We start from the raw sequence: 21017 nt of genomic DNA on the forward strand, positions 1-21017 counted from the left end.
AAGCCTGTTGGCCACTAGTCTCACTCCGGGTTACGCTGCTCCCCTGAAGGAGCTCTAGAAAATTTTGAAGGGGAAGCCGAAATTGGACGTAACCTCTTAGGTACCACATACGCGAGGGGGGCTGAGACTGATCAATTGATCACGGAACGGGGCGAGGAGGAGTTGGCTGGTGTGTGCCGTTTGGATGGCAAGACGCCGTCATCTGTTGTTCGATGACAAACCAGGTGAAGGCCGTCGGAAGAAGCGCCGTGAAATCTAAACTGCAATTTGAGAGGTCCCTGTCCTTTCAATTTGCGACTTATTGAGTGACCTCGTATGTTTAATATACTATTAATATTATCTGAAATAGGGCATACATAATTTATAAGAAAGGTGGAATATATATGGGGAAGGGCATATAGGTCCGTGGCCCATTTCTTATAGGGCTCATCCCGACATTTGTCTTACGCCTGAGGAAAACCACGGAATACCTTAGGCAGGATGAGTTGTCTCATATAAGAGACTAGCCAATTTGGCTATTATGTTGGAGGTCATGAGCCTTGTTGATTTGTCTCAATTTCGAGACCAGCCATTTGGCTATATGATGGCTCAATTGCGAAGAGGGGGGAGAGATGTGATTGTTAATTAGGGGGATTCATGGGGATATGAGAGCAGGTCCGTGGCCCATTTCTTTTAGGGCTCATCCCGACATTTGTCTTAGCGCCTTAGGAAAACCACGGAAAAACCTTAGGCAGGATGAGTTGTCTCAATATCAGAGACTAGCCAGTTGGCTCTTAGGTTGAATGACTCTATGAATCGATGGATATATACTAGCCAATTGGCTCTATTAGATTTCCATCGATCAACAAAAGTAGATAAGGTTATGGAGGGATTTTGTTTAGCCCAGTTAAGACAAGGTCATTTTACAGCGGTTGCACTATCCAAGGAGTCTCATGGAGTTGAGTCGTAGCTACCAAAACCTGGGAGTAGCGCCAGCCTCCCTGTCCTCCTGTCTCAATAGTATAGCTAATGGACCTGTCTGGTGTCTACGCCGTAACCTAGGATCATACTGGCCGAGGCCAGATATGAGCGGGTTGGGGTTAGCACGAGCTTCCGCATACAGGTTCCTAGCCAGTCGAGCAATGAACTCGTCTATGGTTGGCAACTCTAGTTCATCATGGAACTTTCTTCTCGAGGCGACTCGGGGGAGATGGGTAATGAGTCGAATCACCTGGTTTTGGACAACTTGGAGTTTACGGAGATGGGACACTGCCGCAAACCCCCATGCGGGTGCGGCATAGGTAATGACAGAGCGAATGAGGGCCTTATACATGGTAAGTCCTACCCTCAGGTTGTCAGGAGTTAAGGCCGCCAGAATGGGATAGTGTCTAACTATCAGCCCGTTGGCCTTACGAAGAAGGGATTGGATGTGATCTCGGAAGTTGAGATGAGAGTCCATAATGATCCCTAAATATTTAATTTGGTTCATCCACGGCATTTCTCGTCCGAAAAGTGTGGGTGGTGGTGGTATGTCTTCGAGCCTCGCTCTTAGTGAAAAGAGTATGGCCTGACATTTCTCTACATTGACCTTGATTCTCCAGTCGTGGAACCACGGCTGGAGGTGATCTAAGATCGACTGTAATCTACGGGACGCTAATCTATAGGTTTTGCCCATCGCCAAGAGGGCAGTGTCGTCTGCATAGATATACAGATGACTACTTCTGCCGTGGATATAGCGAAACGGGAGGTCATTAATGAATATATTGAAAAGTATGGGCCCGATAATGGAACCCTGTGGGACTCCTGCGTGAATTTCACGGGGGGTGGAGAAACTAGTGCCTACACGGGTTTTGAATGTACGGCCTCGGAGGTAGTTAGAAATGAGGCGTATCATTCCATCTGGGACTCCCATGCCCAGTAACTTAACGAGGAGTCCCTCATGCCAAACCTTGTCGAATGCTCGCTCGATGTCCAGGTAAGCTGCAGCTACTACACGCTTCGTGCTCATAGCCCAGGTAATGTCCTCCGTCATGCGGAGTGCCTGGAGTGTAGTGGAACGACCAGGGTGAAAACCGAATTGCTCGTTCCTGATTTGGGGCAATACTACTTCAGTGAGGCGTCTATGTATGACCCGCTCCGCCAGTTTGCTGAGACAACTGAGGAGACTAATAGGCCTATAGTTGCTTGGATTCGTCTTATCCTTTCCGGGCTTTGGAAAGAGAACTACGTGAGCTTCTTTCCAGGGAATGGGATAGTGACCGGAAGCCAAGATGTTATTAATTATCTCTGCTATGCGCTTCATAGCTGACCTTGGGAGATGCTGCAATATAATTCCTTGGATACCGTCGGCTCCTGCGGCCTTATGAGGGCCGAGGCGACGAATGAAATGGGCGACCTCGTGGGTGTTCGTAGGTCGTATCCCATTTTCCGGCTCCCTGCTAAGGAGGTCTCGAACCGATTCCTCAACAGCTCTGATATGGGGCAAGTTTAAATTTTGTTCCACGGGTTGAAAAGTGGTCTCTAGAACGTCTGCCAGTGCGGTAGCCTTCTCCTCAGGAGTAAAGGCCGTGACATCTGGACCGACTACTAATGGGTGAATAGATTGAGACGGATTGGACAGAGCTCGAGATACACGCCAGACTTCTGACATGTTTCTGCTGTCCATCGTCTCAACCTTGGATTTCCAAGCATCCACGACCGTCTCGTGGACCGCCTCACTGATCCGCCTGCGCAAGCGGTTCATTTCTATTCTATGTTGATCTAACCTAGTACGCTTCCACAATGTTCTTGCTCTATTGCGGGCGATCTTTAGATCTCTAATATAGGCTGGGAGCTGCATCCGTCCCGGTTGTGAAGACCGTTTCGGTATAGCAGCAACCATTGCCTTCTTTATGCACTCCGTCAGGTCGCTAACTGACCTATCTATCCCTGCCGGAGTGACTTCAGGGGGGAGTGGTGGAAGCGTAGCGGCTACCTGGTCTTGAAAGAACACCCAGTCTGCCGCCTTGTAGTTGAATTTCTCAGCGGTTGGGGAGAGTTCGACTGGGTGCATGATCTCCATTATCACCGGTAGGTGGTCGGACGGAAGATCATCCAGGGTTGTTAGTCTCGCTCTAGTTGTGAGACCTTTCACCAGAGCGATGTCTAATATGTCAGGCAGTTGATTTGCAGCATCCGGTACGTGTGTGGGTTCCCTAGGGGCCATCACGACGTATCCGTTTCCTGTAGAATTAAGAAAAAGCCTATCGCCCTGCCGATTGGGGCGTTGACAGTTCCAGCTAGCGTGCTTCGCATTGAGGTCGCCGGCGACTACGAATCTATCGGATAGACTTGTCACTATATCTAAATCGCGTTCATCTAGTATGCCCGGAGGACTGTAGGCAGCCATAAGCAGAAAGGGGAGTCTGCCTATGTAGGCTCTAATAGCCACTGCCTCTAATGCCGCTAGCTGGGGAAGGAGATACTCACAGTGCGCGATCGTAGAACGAACGAACACCGCTACACCTCCGCCTCTTCTACCTGCTCTATCTTGTCTATAGACTTTAAACCCCGCGCATCTTAAATTTACTTGGGGTGTCAGGAACGTTTCTGTTATAAATGCTACGTCTATATTATTAGCGTCTAGGAAAGCCCTGAACTCATGTCTATCATGTCTAAGGCCCCTGGCGTTCCATATACACATCCTAGCAACTCCGTCACTTCGTCTGGCCATTGAGAGAAACGAGGGAGGTTAGGAGCTTAAATATCTCCGGGAGGGCAGACATAGGATTCTCCATAAGGAGAACTATCACTTTGGTTAATCCTTCTAGGATTGGGGCGAGCGGGAGGTTAGGGTTTGCTAATTGCAACGCCTCGGCAAAGTGCTGAACTTGGTCCAAGGTCGCGCCTTGACCGGTCGGGCCTTTCGAGGTGCTTGCAATAGCTTCCTGCTGGGCCGGTGGGACAGGGGCGGAGATGGACTCTACCGTGGTAGCCTTGGTGGCTTTTCTGCTGCCCCTGTTGCGCTTAGGGCGCTGAGAAAGGGGTCCTACATTATTGGCAGCAGTTTGGGGGGCTGTCGCTGCCACGGTGGACCACAGAGGCGCGGCTACGGGCACTTCCAAAAGCGAAGGGATGGTCGCCTGCTGCTGCTGCGTTTGCTGCTGCTGTTGGCGGACCGGCCCGAGTTCCGTGCGTCGCTCCGCACGGGGCCCCTGCACAGGGGCGCGAGCCTGTGGCTGCGGCTGCTGTTCTCGGAACAGCTGCTGCTGCCTCGCAGCTCGCTCCACACGCTGCTGCCGGAGCCACTCGTATTGGAGCGTCCGCTGTTCCTCGAGCTCTGCCCTCCTCCGTCGGGCAGCCCTGCTCGTTCCTTCCGTGGCATCTCTAACCTGTAGTGCCACGGGACACCCTCCATAATTGGCGGTGTGAGCGCCAGTACAGAGTGCGCATGTAGCGGGGACATCGTGCGGCTTGCGACAATCTTTAGTCTTATGGGGGCGTGCACAAGCTCGACACATAGGCTGCGCTTTGCAGCTAGCCTGCGTGTGGTAGTACCACTGGCAGTTGCTGCACTGAGGCGGGCGCTTGCTGGGGACGTAGTCCTCAACTGTTACCCTCATCAGGCAGCACTGACGCAAGGCTCTCATTCTATCCCGGGTTTCGGGGGAATTCTCCACATCGACAATGACCATTGGGAGTTTGGCCTTTGTCCTTGATGAGTGCATCCTCGTCACTCGCCGGACGATTATGCTTTGGAATTCCAGGTCGCCCTGGATGTCCTCCTCATCTGTGTGAATATCTATTCCTCTTAGAACGAATCGCAGAGGCTTGTCGTTCTTGGGGCGCAGCAAGTTGTACGCTACTCCCCGTTCGGTCAGGAACCTGCAAAGATTTGCGTAATCCCTTTCGCAAACAGTTTTCACGGCCGTCCCGCCGCGCGCCCTGTACGAGCATAAGCCCAACGGTTCGTATTGTGCCTTGAACTCTAAGTTCAGTCGGCCCAGCGAGCCAGTGAAGGCTGGCGTAATAATAACAGGTGGGATATCACCACGTCGCCTAGTGAGGGCAGTCTCAACTTCAACTTCCTCGTCCTCACTCTCCGACACGTGAGTACGAGCCGGGGAAGGGGGACGGGGAACTGCCTCATCTACCTCAGGGGCAGCAGCCGTCTCCTGTGGGGCCTCAGGTTCGGCGGGGGGTGCTGCCTCCTCGGTCACGACTTGAAGAGTCGCCGCCTCCAATTGCTCCAAGGTAGAGAGAGCCGATCTCTCTTCCTTGGTGAGCTCACTAGCGGAAGGAATGCCGCCCTGCTGAGTCTTAGCTGAGCCCTTATTCTTCTTCTTTTTGGCCTTAATGACCTGAAGTGCGCCGGACCCAGATGGAATCGACGGCACTTCATCAGCCAAGACCGTAACACCACGGCTATTCAGTCCGCTAGGACCGGGCAAGTCAACACGTGTCACCTCAGTGACCTTGGGAGCTATCTTGGGAGGGGTGGGCTTTCTCGGGAGTCCTGAAGGGACTGGGATGGTGGTAGGGGGACGAAGCTCAAGGATCTCCGCAACGGGGACCGGGACAGGCGGCGTCCGTACAGGACCAGCCGATCTCAGGTTCCGACGTCTGGGCGGAGGAGTAATCTGCGCGGGACGCGACACGCGCAAGTAGGAGGTGGTGGGCCCTGTCTGGCTAGTGCAAACTAGCAACCGCTGTACGCCACCTGCAGTAGGATGGCTCGTGGCCTTGTTGCTCTTAACTGGAGCCATTCGAATTACAGATTCGATCCTGTCAGGGGGGGGGGAGACCTAAGCGGCACTCTGTCCGCAGTGCAAGAACCTGCTAGGCCCCTTTCCCACTAAGGGTGGAAGCCCAGCAGTTACGCCCGACCGGTCGCCGAAGCCTAGCCCGGTTAGCCGATCGCAACAAGCGTTGCGGAGCCCGCCGGGGACCGTCGGTTTGGTTCGCTAATTTCGTTGGCCCTGATAAGGGCCGGACGAAAATTTGCGTAGCCCTCACAAGGGCCGGGCAATAGTAGAAGAGTGGAGGGCGGAAAGCAAATTAGCCCGAAGGCCCTGCCTTTGGGCAGTCACTCCGGCACGAAGGCACAGAGTCTCTCCCTAGCAGGAAGCCTGCCTAGGGGCCGAGGACGGCTAGGGGTCTCCTCGAGAGAGGACCCAATCCCCGACCGGGATCCGCCTGGCCTAGGGAAGTTAGTGCGCACAGCCCTCCGTAGGCTGCGCGGCTTTCTTCGCGCTGAGCGCCGGTGCGGCAATGGAACCAATAGGCTGCTCTTTAAGAAGTGCCGATTACGTAGGTGTCCGCCGCCTGGCCGACAGAAGTACGATGCTCGGCGCCTCGAGCCTCCCTGGCCGAGAGCTGCTTGGCTGCTGCGCTCGCTTGCTGCTGTAGAACTGAGGAATCTGGTTGGTTGTCCGCTGTAGCTCCTTTCGCCGGTGCGCCAATCAGAAGTTCTCAGGACACGTCTTGCTCCTTTCACGTCCAAGAAAGAAGTTCATTCTCGACGGCGGGTCATTTTTTGGTTTATATACTAAAACCCGCGGACCAATCACATTACGGAAGGGGCGTGGCTTCTCAACGGGCGAAGACATAAATACCCCTCTTGGGGGCAGCGGGCGCGACTGTATTGCGTCAACTTGGGTTGCGAGGACGAAGGAGTAAGCGATGGCACGTACGAAGCAAACTGCGCGTAAGTCCACGGGAGGCAAGGCTCCACGAAAGCAGCTGGCAACGAAGGCCGCTAGGAAGAGCGCACCGGCTACTGGAGGCGTGAAGAAACCCCATCGATACCGACCTGGTACAGTTGCTCTTCGCGAGATCCGTCGTTACCAGAAGAGCACCGAGCTCCTCATCCGCAAGCTGCCTTTCCAGCGCTTGGTGCGTGAAATCGCTCAGGATTTCAAAACCGACCTCCGTTTCCAGAGCTCAGCCGTAATGGCCTTGCAGGAGGCAAGCGAGGCATACCTCGTCGGTCTCTTCGAGGATACCAACCTTTGCGCCATCCACGCCAAGCGCGTGACCATTATGCCCAAGGATATTCAGCTGGCTAGGCGCATCCGCGGCGAGAGGGCTTGAATTAACAAAGGTACTCCTGCCCGCAAAAAGGCCCTTTTCAGGGCCACTAGTTATTTCTCGGAAGAGCCGGTTGTACCGTACTCCAGGTCTCGTTCCTACTACCCTCAGTTCAAGGTCACCTCAATAATATAAATGGTTTCTCCCTTTCCATTCCTCACCGTATCAGCATTTTCCCACAGCCTGTTTGACAAATATCGCAATGTATCCTATAGGTTAATAAACAATTTTTTAATAGAACGATGGATAACAAAGTTTCTTAGGAAAATTAAAAAAAAATTTCACAGTTCTATAATATTGCACATTATATATATTTACCAAATTAAGGGTTAACGCCGCCGGGACGAGTGATCCTCCGTCCGACCGATCACAAGCGCCAAGGCTCAAAGTGGTCCAGAAAGCAAATCTAGCTGGACTAAAAATGTGACATATTTCCATGAAACTTCGCACTATAGTCACTACTGTATAAGAGGAGAAACTACCCCTTTATAGACGATGCGTTTTGACAAAAATTAGTGACTTGTCTCATATATAATATATTGTTTTAATGAAACTTTACACAGTACTTACATGTAGCTCGTTTATACTATATTGGATACAAAATGTGATTATGATTGTATAAGAGTAGCTACTTGTCTCCTATCTAACATTTTTTACTTTCACGAAACTATAACTGTGACTCATTATTTTCGATAGTACAGACGTGGTCTGCTTAGGAAAGGACAAGCGGAAGACTGTGACCTTTGTGACCTCGGGTGGGTATTACGATAACATTTATAACCGTCACCCTGATAAGCATCCGAGCAGCTTATTTCACAAAAGGAGTTTGAATACAAACAATTCCTTCAATCTACTACGATTATTACAATAACTGATTTCATTAATCTCCTCTCTTCTTTAGCAAAATATAAATTACCTTCAATTGGTCGATTCAGCAAACTTGTTCATAAAACTTATCGCTATTGCGTCACGTTTCGCAATTTTTCTAAAGTAAAAACAAAAACACGAACAAACGCCTACTCCTTTAACCTCATCGCTCTCTTATCTCTAGAATCCCGGGGGGTAGAGAACCTGAATTCTCTGTGGTGTGAAACAAAGCAACCCGCAGGAGCAATGACACGTTCAATTGTCCTAATAATAGAAAAAAAATTACACGTCATTTAGTGTATTCAGAACATTTTTACAGGACCGTGTAGGATATTCACTCTCCTGTCGAATAGTTTCGGCGGCTGGTAGGCGATACGCATTAATTAAAATAATACTTGCGTACCTTGTTCAGGACAGTGACTGTGCTACTTTCTTTCTTTCTTTCTTTCTTTCTTTCTTTCTTTCTTTCTTTCTTTCTTTCTTTCCTTTATTTGTAGCTTATTGATGACACCAGATGCCATAACGGAAATGCCGTGATGGTATGTTTGTTTAATATTCAAAATCAAGTGACAGACGCTATTTGACTTTGCGGTGGAGGGGATAGGGACCTGATCTCGGATGTTCCGAGAGATGCCGGCGCACAGTTGTCCAGAACGCAAAACTATGTAAGAAAATCAACTTCATCATAACCGAAGTTTAAGTAATATCTAGGCTTAAACAAAAGCTAGGCATTGTGCACAACAACATACAAAACATCAATATCAGTAAGAGGTGGGACAAAACATGAGTTTTTTTTTTTTTTTTTTTTTTTTTTTTTTTTTTTTTTTTTTTTTTTTTTTTTAAGTCACGCTCTTCAGTTGATTTTTGTTCGTGGGGTCAGTGGCTGTTTTATATTGTTAAACCTTCCCTTATGGAGGTCATAGGACAAGATGTGTACTTTCATTTAATACGCGAAAAGCAATCTATAATACGTTAGCATTCATTTAATTGGCACGTTTACTGAGATTTGTGCAACTAGTTTTTTTTTTTTTTTTTTTTTTTTACGACATATTTAACAGGCTGTGCATTACAAGTAAACCTGAGTTAACTTTCAATTCTTCTACCCACACATTAATCAAATATTAAACTCTATACGGCTTAAAATTTAGCTGCTACATCCTGCAAACTTAGATGTTATATTCATCTCTTGGTGGCGCTTTACGAATTCGACAGCAGCCACTTTTCAGAGTCTGGATGAAGGAGCTTAATTTCTCCAAGAAAAATTCAACACTTCTTGAACATATAATGAACAACTAAATTATGGAGTATATCCATGAATCTAGCATTTTGTTACCAACTGCGAAAAATATGGCAGGCTAGTCATCTTTTAGGAGCATAATTTCTATTAAAACATTAAAAATTATCAGAAACACTAATTTTTCCCTAATTCCCTAATTACACGAGCATAATTCGTTTTTGCATAGATGCGTATAAAATTTCATGGAAATATGTTACATAGGGGAGAAATTATTAACTCTGTATAAATGTAGCCTCTAAACACAAGAAGTAGATTCCCATATAAAAACCATTATCTGAATTTATGCTACCTGTAACTATACTGTGTGAAATATAATGTAAATATTTCAGTTAAGATAGAAATTATTAATTTAGTCTATAAAGCACTTCCGATACAACTCTTCACACAATAATAATAATAATAATAATAATAATAATAATAATAATAATTATAGTAATAGTAATAATAATAATAAGAAGAAGAAGAAGAAGAAGAAGAAGAAGAATACACACTCGCCCGAATACAGAAATGTGAAGGGTCAGCAGGACAGAGTATTTGAGAATCATATCATATCATATCATAATATATATTCCTTACATTCATGTTAACAACCCTTAAATGTGCAAAACTTCATATCTCACACTAGTTTATTAAAAAAGGTCGGACTGTAAAGAAAACAACTATCGCAATTTTCATATTTTAAGATTCCCTGCAGTTTATACAATTTCATTTATACCACTTAGGATGTATTCATTAAGGATATGCTAATTTTTAATGAAACACACACACACACACACACACACACATCTATTATACTAAACATAAACCCACAAGAGAAAACAATACTTGTATTAACTGTAAACATTTTTCTTCCTTTCTTTATTTTTAGCAGAATCCTCCATTTCACCCTTTATCTCACTAGATGCGCTTCCCGCAGACATTCTTCATTATATGTTTCACACACCACTTCGTAACACTTGCAGCGGTTGACTTTTGTTTTCTTGTCTTTTTCTCTAGGGTATATTGTACATAGTGCTCGGTATCGGTGCTCGTTCACGTGATATTTTACCTTTGTTTTTCTTGCTAACTCCTGCCAATTTTTCTGATATTTCCCGTAGTTGATTGGTCAAGTACTGCGGATTGATTCCCGGTTATAACAAACACACCTACACTACATTCCAATGATTTCTGACTCGTTACTGCACATTTTAGAAACACTGTACGGAAGCACACGCAGTCTCTCGTAAATCAACAGGTTACAACAGAGACTTACACTTGCAAACGCGTGGGGATTTCAGAAAATTTCTTACTATTTCAGTACCTTTAACTGTACAACAGATTTTGTTTTCTCGAAAAAGAAAGGTCAACGTTACTATTGACAAAAGACAGAAACGTACGATTACAATACCTTTATTTTAAACAATCTTAGAGGTGGTCTGGGAATTCCTAAACTCACCACGCGACTACTTAACCCTAGACAGGTAATCATCACTGTACTCATGTTAAAGGTAAGCATTCGTAATTTTTACTACTCACATTTTAATTAACTGAAATCAACTCAATATCACACATTTAACAACTTTTACACTTTTCGTAGCCATTAGTGTTCATTTAATTTTAAGTTTGTCATAAAGTCTTTACGTTCATGTTATTGTCCTATTTACAATTAGTGCAAACAACAGCGCGATGTTCTCTGCAGAACCCCTTTTTGCAAAGTCCACAAAATGTTGTCATCATTCTCCTCTTCTTTGCAGGACATTTATAGCAAACAGTACGTTCACCATCTGGCTGCATTACCTGGCATTGTTGTTGCACAGCAATGTTCAGATGTTCTTCAATTGTTGCCCGCAGAGATCGGTGTAAAGTAGGACGTGCAAAGCGGTGCTGCATCCACGGTTTTGTCAGCTCTTCACACAATTGGAAAATGAATTGTTTTCTTGATATTGTTTTCTGAGTTCTTCTAACTATAAATTATCCATGAATTTATACTTGCAATATTTAGCATGTTGTAAAATATTGCTAGTGGCCAGCGCCTCGTCTTTCTATTGCAGGAAAGATTGTGGCACATTTGACATAGTGTATCTACACCACCTTTAGTCCCATTGTAAATAATAATAATAATAATAATAATAATAATAATAAAGGCTTTACATATAACGTGTTGCTTACTGTTGTCATTGCAGTCCACGTCGGTGGGGGTGGGGGGGTTTCTTTCTCCTCCTCCTTCCTCTAAAAAGAGCAGTTACCAGGGTCTAAGGAAGTGAATGCCCTTTTCTTTCTGGGCTCATCCCTACATTTGTCTTAGCTCCTTAGGGAAAACCACGGAAAACCCTCAGGCTTGCGAATAGACTGAATGAATGAGAGGAGAAACTTTAAAGGTACGTGAAAACACGTCCATGCAAGGGAGTTGGGACTGTGAAAAATTGAATATGTGAAATCCAAGACTGTATTTGCCAGGCGAGCAAAGATGAAGAAGAAGAAAGGCTTACGTATGACGTGTGGCTTACTGTTGTCATTGCAGTCCGCGTCGGCCAGCGGTGGGAGGGGGGGGGGGTCAATATACCTGCACATATCAGTTCAAATTATAAAAACCTCTTAATGCTACTGCGGTACTATTCCATTGCCGAACACAATATGAAGAAATTAGCAGATCCCTGAACTGAACTCTTATTACTCTGAAATTACCGCGCAGTACAATTATAGCTATGACGCATTGCAAGCGTTAGTCACCATATCGATTTGCTAAGCAAATTTAATCCCTTTAGAGCATGTCCCCCCCCCCTCCTCCTCCATATCAGCCAACAACATACTGGATGAAGAAGACTCCTGCAAAAGGGACGAATTAAGATTTAATTTTATTTTAATGATAGACTAACATTGCAAAGTTCCAAAATAATTTTTTGCATTCCTTCATTACACTAGTCGTACAAAATTGCGGTCGTATCTCGTACTATCTATACTAATAATAAATCTGTAGCCGAAATTTTTCTGGTAAGTTTCGATTTTCCAAAAGTAATTGGTCCTAACATATATAATTAACCACCCTGAAACCGAAAATCGCATTTTTGAAATTTTTGTTTGTATGTCTGTCTGTATGTTTGTTACCTTTTCACGCGATAATGGCTGAACCGATTTATATGAAAACTGGAATATAAATTAAGTTTGTTGTAACTTAGATTTTAGGCTATATGGCATTCGAAATACATTATTTAAAAGGGGAGTTATAAGGGGGCCTGAATTAAATAAATCGAAATATCTCGCTTATTATTGATATTTGAGAAAAAATGTTACATAACAGATGTTCCTTTAAAAATGATTTCCGTTAAGTTTTATTTTTTTACAACATTTTGATAGGACTGATATTTAATGAGATAAATGAGTTTTAAAATTAAAATAACGCTATCTAAGACGGTGCAATGAATTAAGAACAAATGACTTCGTCTATAAGGGGCCTTGGACAACAACAATCGAAACAGGGGCCTTGGACATCAACAAACAATCGAAAGCTATTAAACATAGCCTACAGGGAATGTTTCTGTGTTTGTATGAAGTAATATCACAAGCTCGTAAATTAACTGATTTGTATAATTAGTTATTATTTCACCATTGGAAACTGTAGTTTCTCTAGATGGACATAATGCTATAATGTTATTACAGTAACGTCTGAGTAAATCGAGGACAGGTAAGATTAAAATAGCTTCTTATGCACAGAAAATTTGATAGGCTATTTTGTACATTCGTTTTCTGTATTTCTTAAAATAATATTTATGTACACGCATTTTAATCTCAGAGAATTAACGAACAACGAGAGTGTATTGATTTAGTATGCAGTAATAGTACTTTAGCTTGGCAATCCATTATTTTAATAATTCATATTTTAACTATGCTCAATTGAATCGTGTTAAAATACATAAAATATATATGCAATAAATGCAGTGCTAAAAAAAAATTGGGTAATATGCGAAGCAGATTATCTTGCGCTGTTGTAAAAGTTGTTCCCTGGATCAGACGTCCTATTTTAATTATGTAATTACTTTATATTTATTTCTAACAGGTGGAGCGGAGCGAACGGGTACGGCTAGCTAACAATAAGTGAGAACTTACAATACAACAACAACAACAACAACAGCTGATAATCTGAAAGGGAACATAGTAATTTGGGGTGAATTAAAATGCAGCTTCCATTCGTTTAAAATTTCTTTAAATTTTAACTAAATATTAATGTAGATATTACCTCTAAAGGTAAATGGGGGCATGTTTCACAACGCTAACAAATTACAAATTAACAATATACAATTAACAACGGAAATATTACATATGCTTGTTAACTGTGTTTCACAATGCAATCTTATTCACTTGTATGTTTTAACGAACTTTACAAAATCGGCGAAACAAACTTACAAATACGCATAATTGGTTGAACAAAATCGCCAACGACAGTTTACAAAAATCACTAAGGATCAGAGGTAAAGTAGCTGTAATTTTAGAACTATCGATGGACATGTTTATATTTTTTTATATATATTTTATTTAGATTTTGCTACATCGGCGACAACGGAGTTTCGCGGCATGCAATTGGTCGAGCATACCAATGCATTAATTAGCCTACGACTTAACTGACGAAAGTTAGCGCGAAATTCATTCAAATAATTGATAAATAATGGATTTGACCCACGTAGTTATATGCAGTTGATAGAGCAGCTAACATGTCCATCCATTAAAATCAACTTCGCTCTCTGCTGGTCCATCAGTATATTTTATTGTTTCATCCATAACCTCGCCAACATTAGGGAACCCAGCAGGAGGAGCATAAAAATCCTTTGCCCGAGTAAGCACATTCGGTGATCAATAACCCGCCTCGAGTTTTTTCAATCTTGTAACAACATCAACTACCATGTGTGAACTTTTGCACACTGTAATCTTATAAATTCCGTTCTTATCTGCTAACGCAGGGAACTGAGAGCTACTATGCAACCAATGCAGTTCTCGCTTTGAGGTTAGGGCACCACTTTTCCCTTTCAGATGTTGCATGTGATGTCCCATATCTTGTAGGAGAGATTACAGCGAAATGGGATTCGGAACGACTTCAGAATACTGCGTAAGTAATGCCGACATTGCATTATTAAGTGATTGGTTTTCGGTGCAAAGTTTTTCTTCTTTAAGTGCGAGTATTTATTAAATACGTTCCTCGTATATAAGAACTAACGCGGTATTCTGAAGTATAGCGCGGGATTCATTCGAAACCTTTCATTAATATTCGTACAATGATACGAACGTGGCCGGAAAATTCTACGTTAGGCCTAAATGCAAAATCTTCGTCTGAGTCGCTAGAACTACTCAATAACATCACAACTGCTTCAGTGTAATTCTTAATGGTACCCTGTTACTATAAAATTGATTTTATACATATGTGTTTATTTTTTTCATTCACAATTAGAAGCTATTTCAACAGGGCTACTGTAGAAAATGTGCTAACTTCACTAGTAAAGTTTAGTTTACACGTTTGTAAAATTACTCCTTCGTTGTGAAACAAACATATCACTTGTAAAGAGCGCAAAATTTCATTCGTAAAGATTTGATTTCCTTTGTACAGTCCACCTTTACAAACAAAGATTGTGAAACAGAAGTTTACAAACAGAGTTCACAATTTCCAAAGATTGTAAACTTTGTGAAACACCCCACTGGTGAATCAGCACGCCGAGCTCGATCGAAATACAACCAGTTACTATTATTTCCCTATCGTTTTTTGACATTTGATTCCGCGTCCTACCCCTTTCATTCGTTACTAACCAACAACGCCAATAGCAGAAGGTAACGCAAAAACAGTCACCGGTTCCCCGATGCATGGCTTTCTCTCTCAATGTCAACTGAGAGTTAAAAATATTCATTATAATATGCACTTTCCACTCACTCCTCAGAATGTCTTCTTTATTTTTATTTATTTATTTATTTATTTATTTTTAAAGATATGTGAGCTACGTACTGTATGTCTGATGTTTTGCCATCGTACATTCAAATATTTATATTCACTGTACAGTACAGCGAACTGTTTATACTTACTGTACATGCTATAACTACTTCTCCCAACTCCGCTATTGCTATATTTCCTAAACTAAACGCTGATATTGAAATAACGCCTGGTCTGATAATGCAGTCTGTTTAAATTTCTACCGACCAAGTTCTGCCCTTCATCATGGGAAAACAACGAGCTTCTTTAAAGGATACAACTACTAGGACAGAGATATTTTCATTATGGAATTTGTACTACCCACTGAAATGTAGTAACTAATGGGATTTTAATTAGCCATATATGTACAGTATATTACATTCTTTACCTAAAATGTCTCTAACTTCTAGGGAGAGCGCGAGGTACGTTCACAATCCCCTGAATACATATTCCCTTCTTCGAGAAAACGCAGAGAAGTGAACCGTCTCATATGAATATGCTACCAGTCATAAGTTTCAATACGGAGCTGCAAGTACTTAAGAATTATCAATTACTCTACAATTATGCAGCGGCGTCATCATCCAAGCTATAGCTGGAATAGGGAAGGGAACATAATATCCCATAAGTCTTATTAGAACACGCTGGAAATAGTGACGTAAAAAAAAAAATCGCCAACGGCACGTGGTGTTCCCAAGCGGTCACCCATCCAAGTACTGACCACGCCCAATGTTGCTTGACTTCGGTGATCGGACGAGAACCGGTATTTTCAACATGGTATGGCCGTTGCCGATGAAACTGCGTAATCTGTAGGCACTTGAGGACGATGGGATTGGGGTGCACTCGATAAAACCTGCACTCGCTCACACACACACGTAAACTGCCTGCTTAGACTCTGTACCTAAATTACCAAGCTCGTTGGATGTCATTGGGATAGATGATAAATCTATCTATCAACGGCAGTTTGGTTACGTTTCAACGTCACACACTGCTGGATTGACACGGGATTAATAAAACAGCTAGTCGGCATTCTAAGTTAAGCCACAGGTGGATTGTTGTTCAACAGCGGAGCCTCCTTTCAACCACATGGTTGTGGAACTGTAGTCGGATTTTCGACATCATTTTCATGCCATACTACGGAACTTCACACAAACTTCAATTCACTTCTTGCACCGGCGGCTACTACGAATGGACTGAAGCTCGCTACTGACTAGGGGGGGGGGGACATTTGTCTCTTGATGGATTACGTGACAGATATATAAAGTATCAGTCGTATGTTATGAACCCGAGTTTCAATAAAGATAGATTACCCGTATGTCCACAGATTCTCAGTAGTGGCCTGCGGAAGGATTATGACCGCGGTCGACAAGTTACCTTCTAAGTTGTTTTCCCTCAACAATTAATGCTGCCAAGTGAGTAGGAATGACACCGCGCTCTCATATAAGTCGTACGAAACTATTAAGGAAACGAATTTGCCTCGTGGATCCAAGTCTCCCATGGACTGCCTATAATGTATTATCTATCCTAGAAGTGTTATCGGGGTGATTATTTAAATTTTCACTCGGTGGGAAACGCTGTTGTTCTTCATTCATCTACTCTGTTATGAATAACTTGTGGCCCTTAAAAGGGCCGGTTGCTGATTCCCTAGCAAGCACTCCCGCTTACTTGGAACTAGTGTATTTTGTGACGGCCTTGGTCCCTTCACTGACGGCGTGCTTGGCCAGCTCACCGGGTAGCAGGAGACGGACGGCTGTCTGGATCTCCCGACTGGTGATGGTCGACCGCTTGTTGTAATGCGCGAGCCGCGAAGCTTCCGCGGCGATGCGCTCGAAGATGTCGTTAACGAAGCTGTTCATGATGCTCATAGCCTTTGAACTGATTCCCGTGTCTGGGTGAACTTGTTTCAGAACCTTGTAGATGTAAATGGCGTAGCTCTCCTTCCTCTTGCGCTTCTTCTTCTTATCGCCCTTCGAAATATTCTTCTGGGCCTTGCCGGCCTTCTTGGCAGCCTTTCCGGAAGCTTTGGGGGGCATGGTGCTCGTCTGATGATGAGCCCGACGACGACGACGACATTTGGACACAGAACATCTGTGCCGTGGACCTGCTTTAGGGATTTTGTATAACCCTTTTCAGGTCTTAGATTTTGTTGTGTTATAGATAGTTTTGCTTGAAGAAGAAAGCACGGGGGAGAGGTTGTTTGGTGTGTGGTTGTCTAGTGCTGCCTTGCTAAGTATTCTTGGTGGTCATTCATCAGACGGGAGACTGTGAGGTGGGGCTGACCGGGTGGTATTGTTTGGAAGAGTACAGAGGTGAAATTTTTATTAATAGCTTTATGTGTGTATTTTATGTTTTTGTGTTGTATATATAGGGTGATGGGTTTGATGTTAGAGATGGTGTATACTGTTCTATTTTGTGTGTTTCGTGGCAGTTGAAATGTTTTGCGTAGAAGTCTACGTTCCAGTGATTCTAATTGAGAAAGTTGAGAGTTAGATACTCTGGAGAACAGCTGGGACGCGTGTAAAAGTGACGGTCGGATAATTGATTTGTAAATTAGAGCTGTTGTATGTGGCCGGCACCCTGGCTTTGCTTGGTTGCCTGCGACGTTGTAGAGGAGTTTGATGGCGTTTGTGATGCGTGATTTGATGTTGATGACGTGACGGTGTAGTTTCAGTTTGTTTGATATGGTGATGCCGAGGTATGTGATGTGGTTGGTGTATGGGATTATGGAGTTTTTGCAGCGGATGGCATAACGATCTCTCATGAGTTTTTTGGGGTAGCGTCTCTTTTTTAGAATCATTGTTTGTGACTTTGCAGGATTGATTCTCATGCGCCACATGTCTAGCCAGACGTTTAGGTTCCGTAGTGTTTCGTTGACATGGCTGTTTGTGTATCTGATGTCGTGGGCTGTGGCTGTGATAATAATGTCGTCAGCAAATTGTCCGATATGTACGCCTTCGCGGGGTGGGATGGGGATGTCAGAAACATATATATTGAAAAGGATTGGGGAGAGTACTGTGCCCTGTGGGACTCCGCCTTCAATTTGGAATGGTTGGGATAGGGAGCTGTTAATTTTTATGTGGGCGGTTCTGTTACGAATAAAATCTGATAGCCAGCGGGTTAGGGGTGGGGGAAGGCCGATGTTGTGTAGCTTATATCGTAGTCCGTCATGCCAAATGGAGTCAAATGCTCTGGTTGTGTCGATTGTCACCACTGTTGATGTCATGTGTCTCTCAAAGCCGGATTCAATTGGTGTCAAGATTTTGAGGATTTGGTCTGGGATTTCTATGCCTTTTCTGAATCCGGCTTGTGTGTCTGGGATGATGTCATTGTCCTCAATGAAATGGTGTAGTCTATTGTTTATGATTCTTTCCATTAGTTTGCAGATGGTCTGGGTCAGGCTGATTGGTCGATAGTTGTTTGCGTCAGTGGCGTCTTTGTTAGGTTTTGGAAACATAAGTATATGTGCGAGCTTCCATCGGGCTGGTAGTGCGCCAATATACAGACTTGCTGTAAACAAGTTAGCGAGGTAGTTTAAGGCTGTGGGAGGATAATTTTTGAAGAGTATATTGTGAATGCTGTCGGGGCCGGCTGCGGTGTTTCGTGTTTTGTGAATGGCATGTTCTATTTCTTGTGTCGTTATGGGCGCTATGATGGGGTGATCCAATGGTTGTGGTTCGTAAGGTATGCGCAAGGGATTAAATATGTCTGGGTTGTTCTCGATTTGTGCGGTGATTGCATTGTAGTGTGGTTCATTGTAATCTGGATGGTGTGGGACGGTGTGTATTCGGGATAGGATGCGGTGGAAGTGTTCCAGTTTGTCTTCTGTGTTGAATATGACTTCATGTTGGTTTATGAGAGGATATTGTGGGAAGGTGTTGCCCTTTAACTTGTTTATCAGTTTCCAAAACCTACCAGGGTTGTCTTTGTGATTAGAGTTTAGCTGGTTGATAATGTTTCTCCATTTTGTCTGTTCGTAGTGTTGTATTGCATTCCGAACGTCCTGTTGGAGTTTTCGGTAGAGTCTTCTGTTATCATCACTGTGGTCTCTCATATACAGTCTGTGTGCTCGCCGCTTGGTCTTGATAATGTCGATGATATACGGGGGTAATCGTCTTCTTATTGTTCCGTCATTTCTCGTGCGCGGCACCGCTTTGTCTCTAGCGTCACACGTAACTTTTAGCAGTATTTCGTCCGCATTTTCAAGGTCTTCTAACGATTTGATTTCTGAGGGAGGGGGGAGGTTCAAGTCAAAGTATTCTGTAAATGTATCCCAATCCGATTGATGATATTTATAACTTTTTCTAGGGGTAATTGGGGCTGTTGGGCTCCAAATGGGGGTGGTGATTTTTAGTTCGATTGGGCAATGGTCGCTGTTCAGTGGGGGAAGAATTTCGGCCTGGAGCACTCTATTAAATATTGGTGGTGTTGTCAGTATTCTGTCTGGGGTTGTGGCGTGGATATCGTTGACTGTTTGTGGATATCTAGTTGGGGCTGTAGGTATTAGTTTGAAGTCGGTGCGGTGAAGAATAAGTTCTAGTTGTCGCCCTGCTGCGTTTGTCCTTCTGTCTCCAAGTGCAATGTTGGATGCATTCAGGTCGCTGAGTATTATGGATTTATGATTTGTGTTGAGATGGTTGATGAGTGGCGTGGGGAATGGCGCGTTTGGTGGGACGTAGAGTGTGGTGATGAATATGGGGTAATTGTGTATGGCGAGTTTGATAGTGACATGTTCAAAGTTGTTGAATTGTGGAGGGTTCGTGACGTCAGTTATAGGAAGTGTGTCGCGACAGAGTAAAGCAACTCCCCCTCCTCGGCGATTTCTGTCTTTACGGATAAAACGATATCCACGCATTGTAAATTTATCATTCACACCTAGATGGGTTTCATTTAGGCTAACTATGTCCGGGTCGCGTTCCAAAATTAAGTGCTCCAGTTCGGTGCGATTACCGTAAAGGTTACGTATGTTGCTGTGTATAATAGTCAGGTCATGTCTCTGTCGTGCGTGGTGGCCCATTACCTGGTGGTGGAGGAGCTCGGGCGTACATCGGTGTTGCTTCGGTCATTAGCTCGACAAGCGTTATCATTCGTGCGGGTCTTATGTTGGGGAGGGAAGTTCATGGGTTCTATGGTCACTCTCAGTTTTTTATCGATGAAGTTGTGCAGTACACGTTTTTTGAGGATCTTTTTGGCTGTAGTATTAGCCGTTTTGAGTGTAGCCTTCCTCTTGACAGGAGTTTCATCAGACGCCAGGAGTGCTACTATGAAAGTCATGAGTTTGTCTTCTAGGGCTGAGATCTTGTCGTCTATGTATTTTTCTAGGTTTTTGGTTATTGTCTTGACTGTCTCTAGGTCGACCGGTATACTGTCGTCTGTTTTCTTGGATGTCGTGGCTTTGCGTGCTTCTGGGGTGGGAGTGGGATGAGGTTCTGGGATGGCTAAGGTTTTCACTGGTGAGCTGGTAGTGATGTTTGGTGTACCCTCTCTTGTGATTGAGGCGAATGTTGTGTTGTTGGGGCTTTGTGAAGGTGTTGGTATAAGAGCGGGGAAGGCTTGTGAGGGTTTGATGGGCGGGGTGGGGGATGAGGCTAGGATTGCCACATGGCGGGGTTTGTTTTCGAGAGGTTGTAGGGATTGCGGGTTACGTGGGTATTTGGTGCATATTATTTGTCCCGTATAGTGGTCTTTGCTGTCGCAAGTGGCACAGTATTTCTCGTTGGTCGTATGCTTTGTCTTGCAGATATTAGGATTCTGTCCACATTTGTGGCATTTAGGGATGTTGTTGCAGGTACTGTTATCATGTCCGTATTGCGCGCATTGTAAGCATGGGCGTAGTCTTACGAATTCTTTCGAAGGTTCGACTCTGTAGAACTTTCCGCATAGTAG

At 44.2% G+C, this 21017-nt stretch overlaps 1 protein-coding gene and 1 non-coding gene across 3 annotated transcripts in view; one reads left to right on the forward strand and one right to left on the reverse strand.

The window, feature by feature from the left end:
• The window catches only part of cher (filamin protein cher), a 1020924-nt gene that overhangs the window by 574901 nt on the left and 425006 nt on the right, over nucleotides 1-21017 (forward strand). The gene's annotated exons all lie outside the window — the stretch shown is intronic.
• On the reverse strand, nucleotides 15807-15925 carry LOC138708259 (5S ribosomal RNA). Its single transcript, XR_011334665.1, has one exon. It is a non-coding gene; the product is annotated as a 5S ribosomal RNA (ribosomal RNA).

This window comes from Periplaneta americana, chromosome 10 (assembly GCF_040183065.1).
Source record: "Periplaneta americana isolate PAMFEO1 chromosome 10, P.americana_PAMFEO1_priV1, whole genome shotgun sequence".
Classification (NCBI taxonomy): domain Eukaryota; kingdom Metazoa; phylum Arthropoda; class Insecta; order Blattodea; family Blattidae; genus Periplaneta; species Periplaneta americana.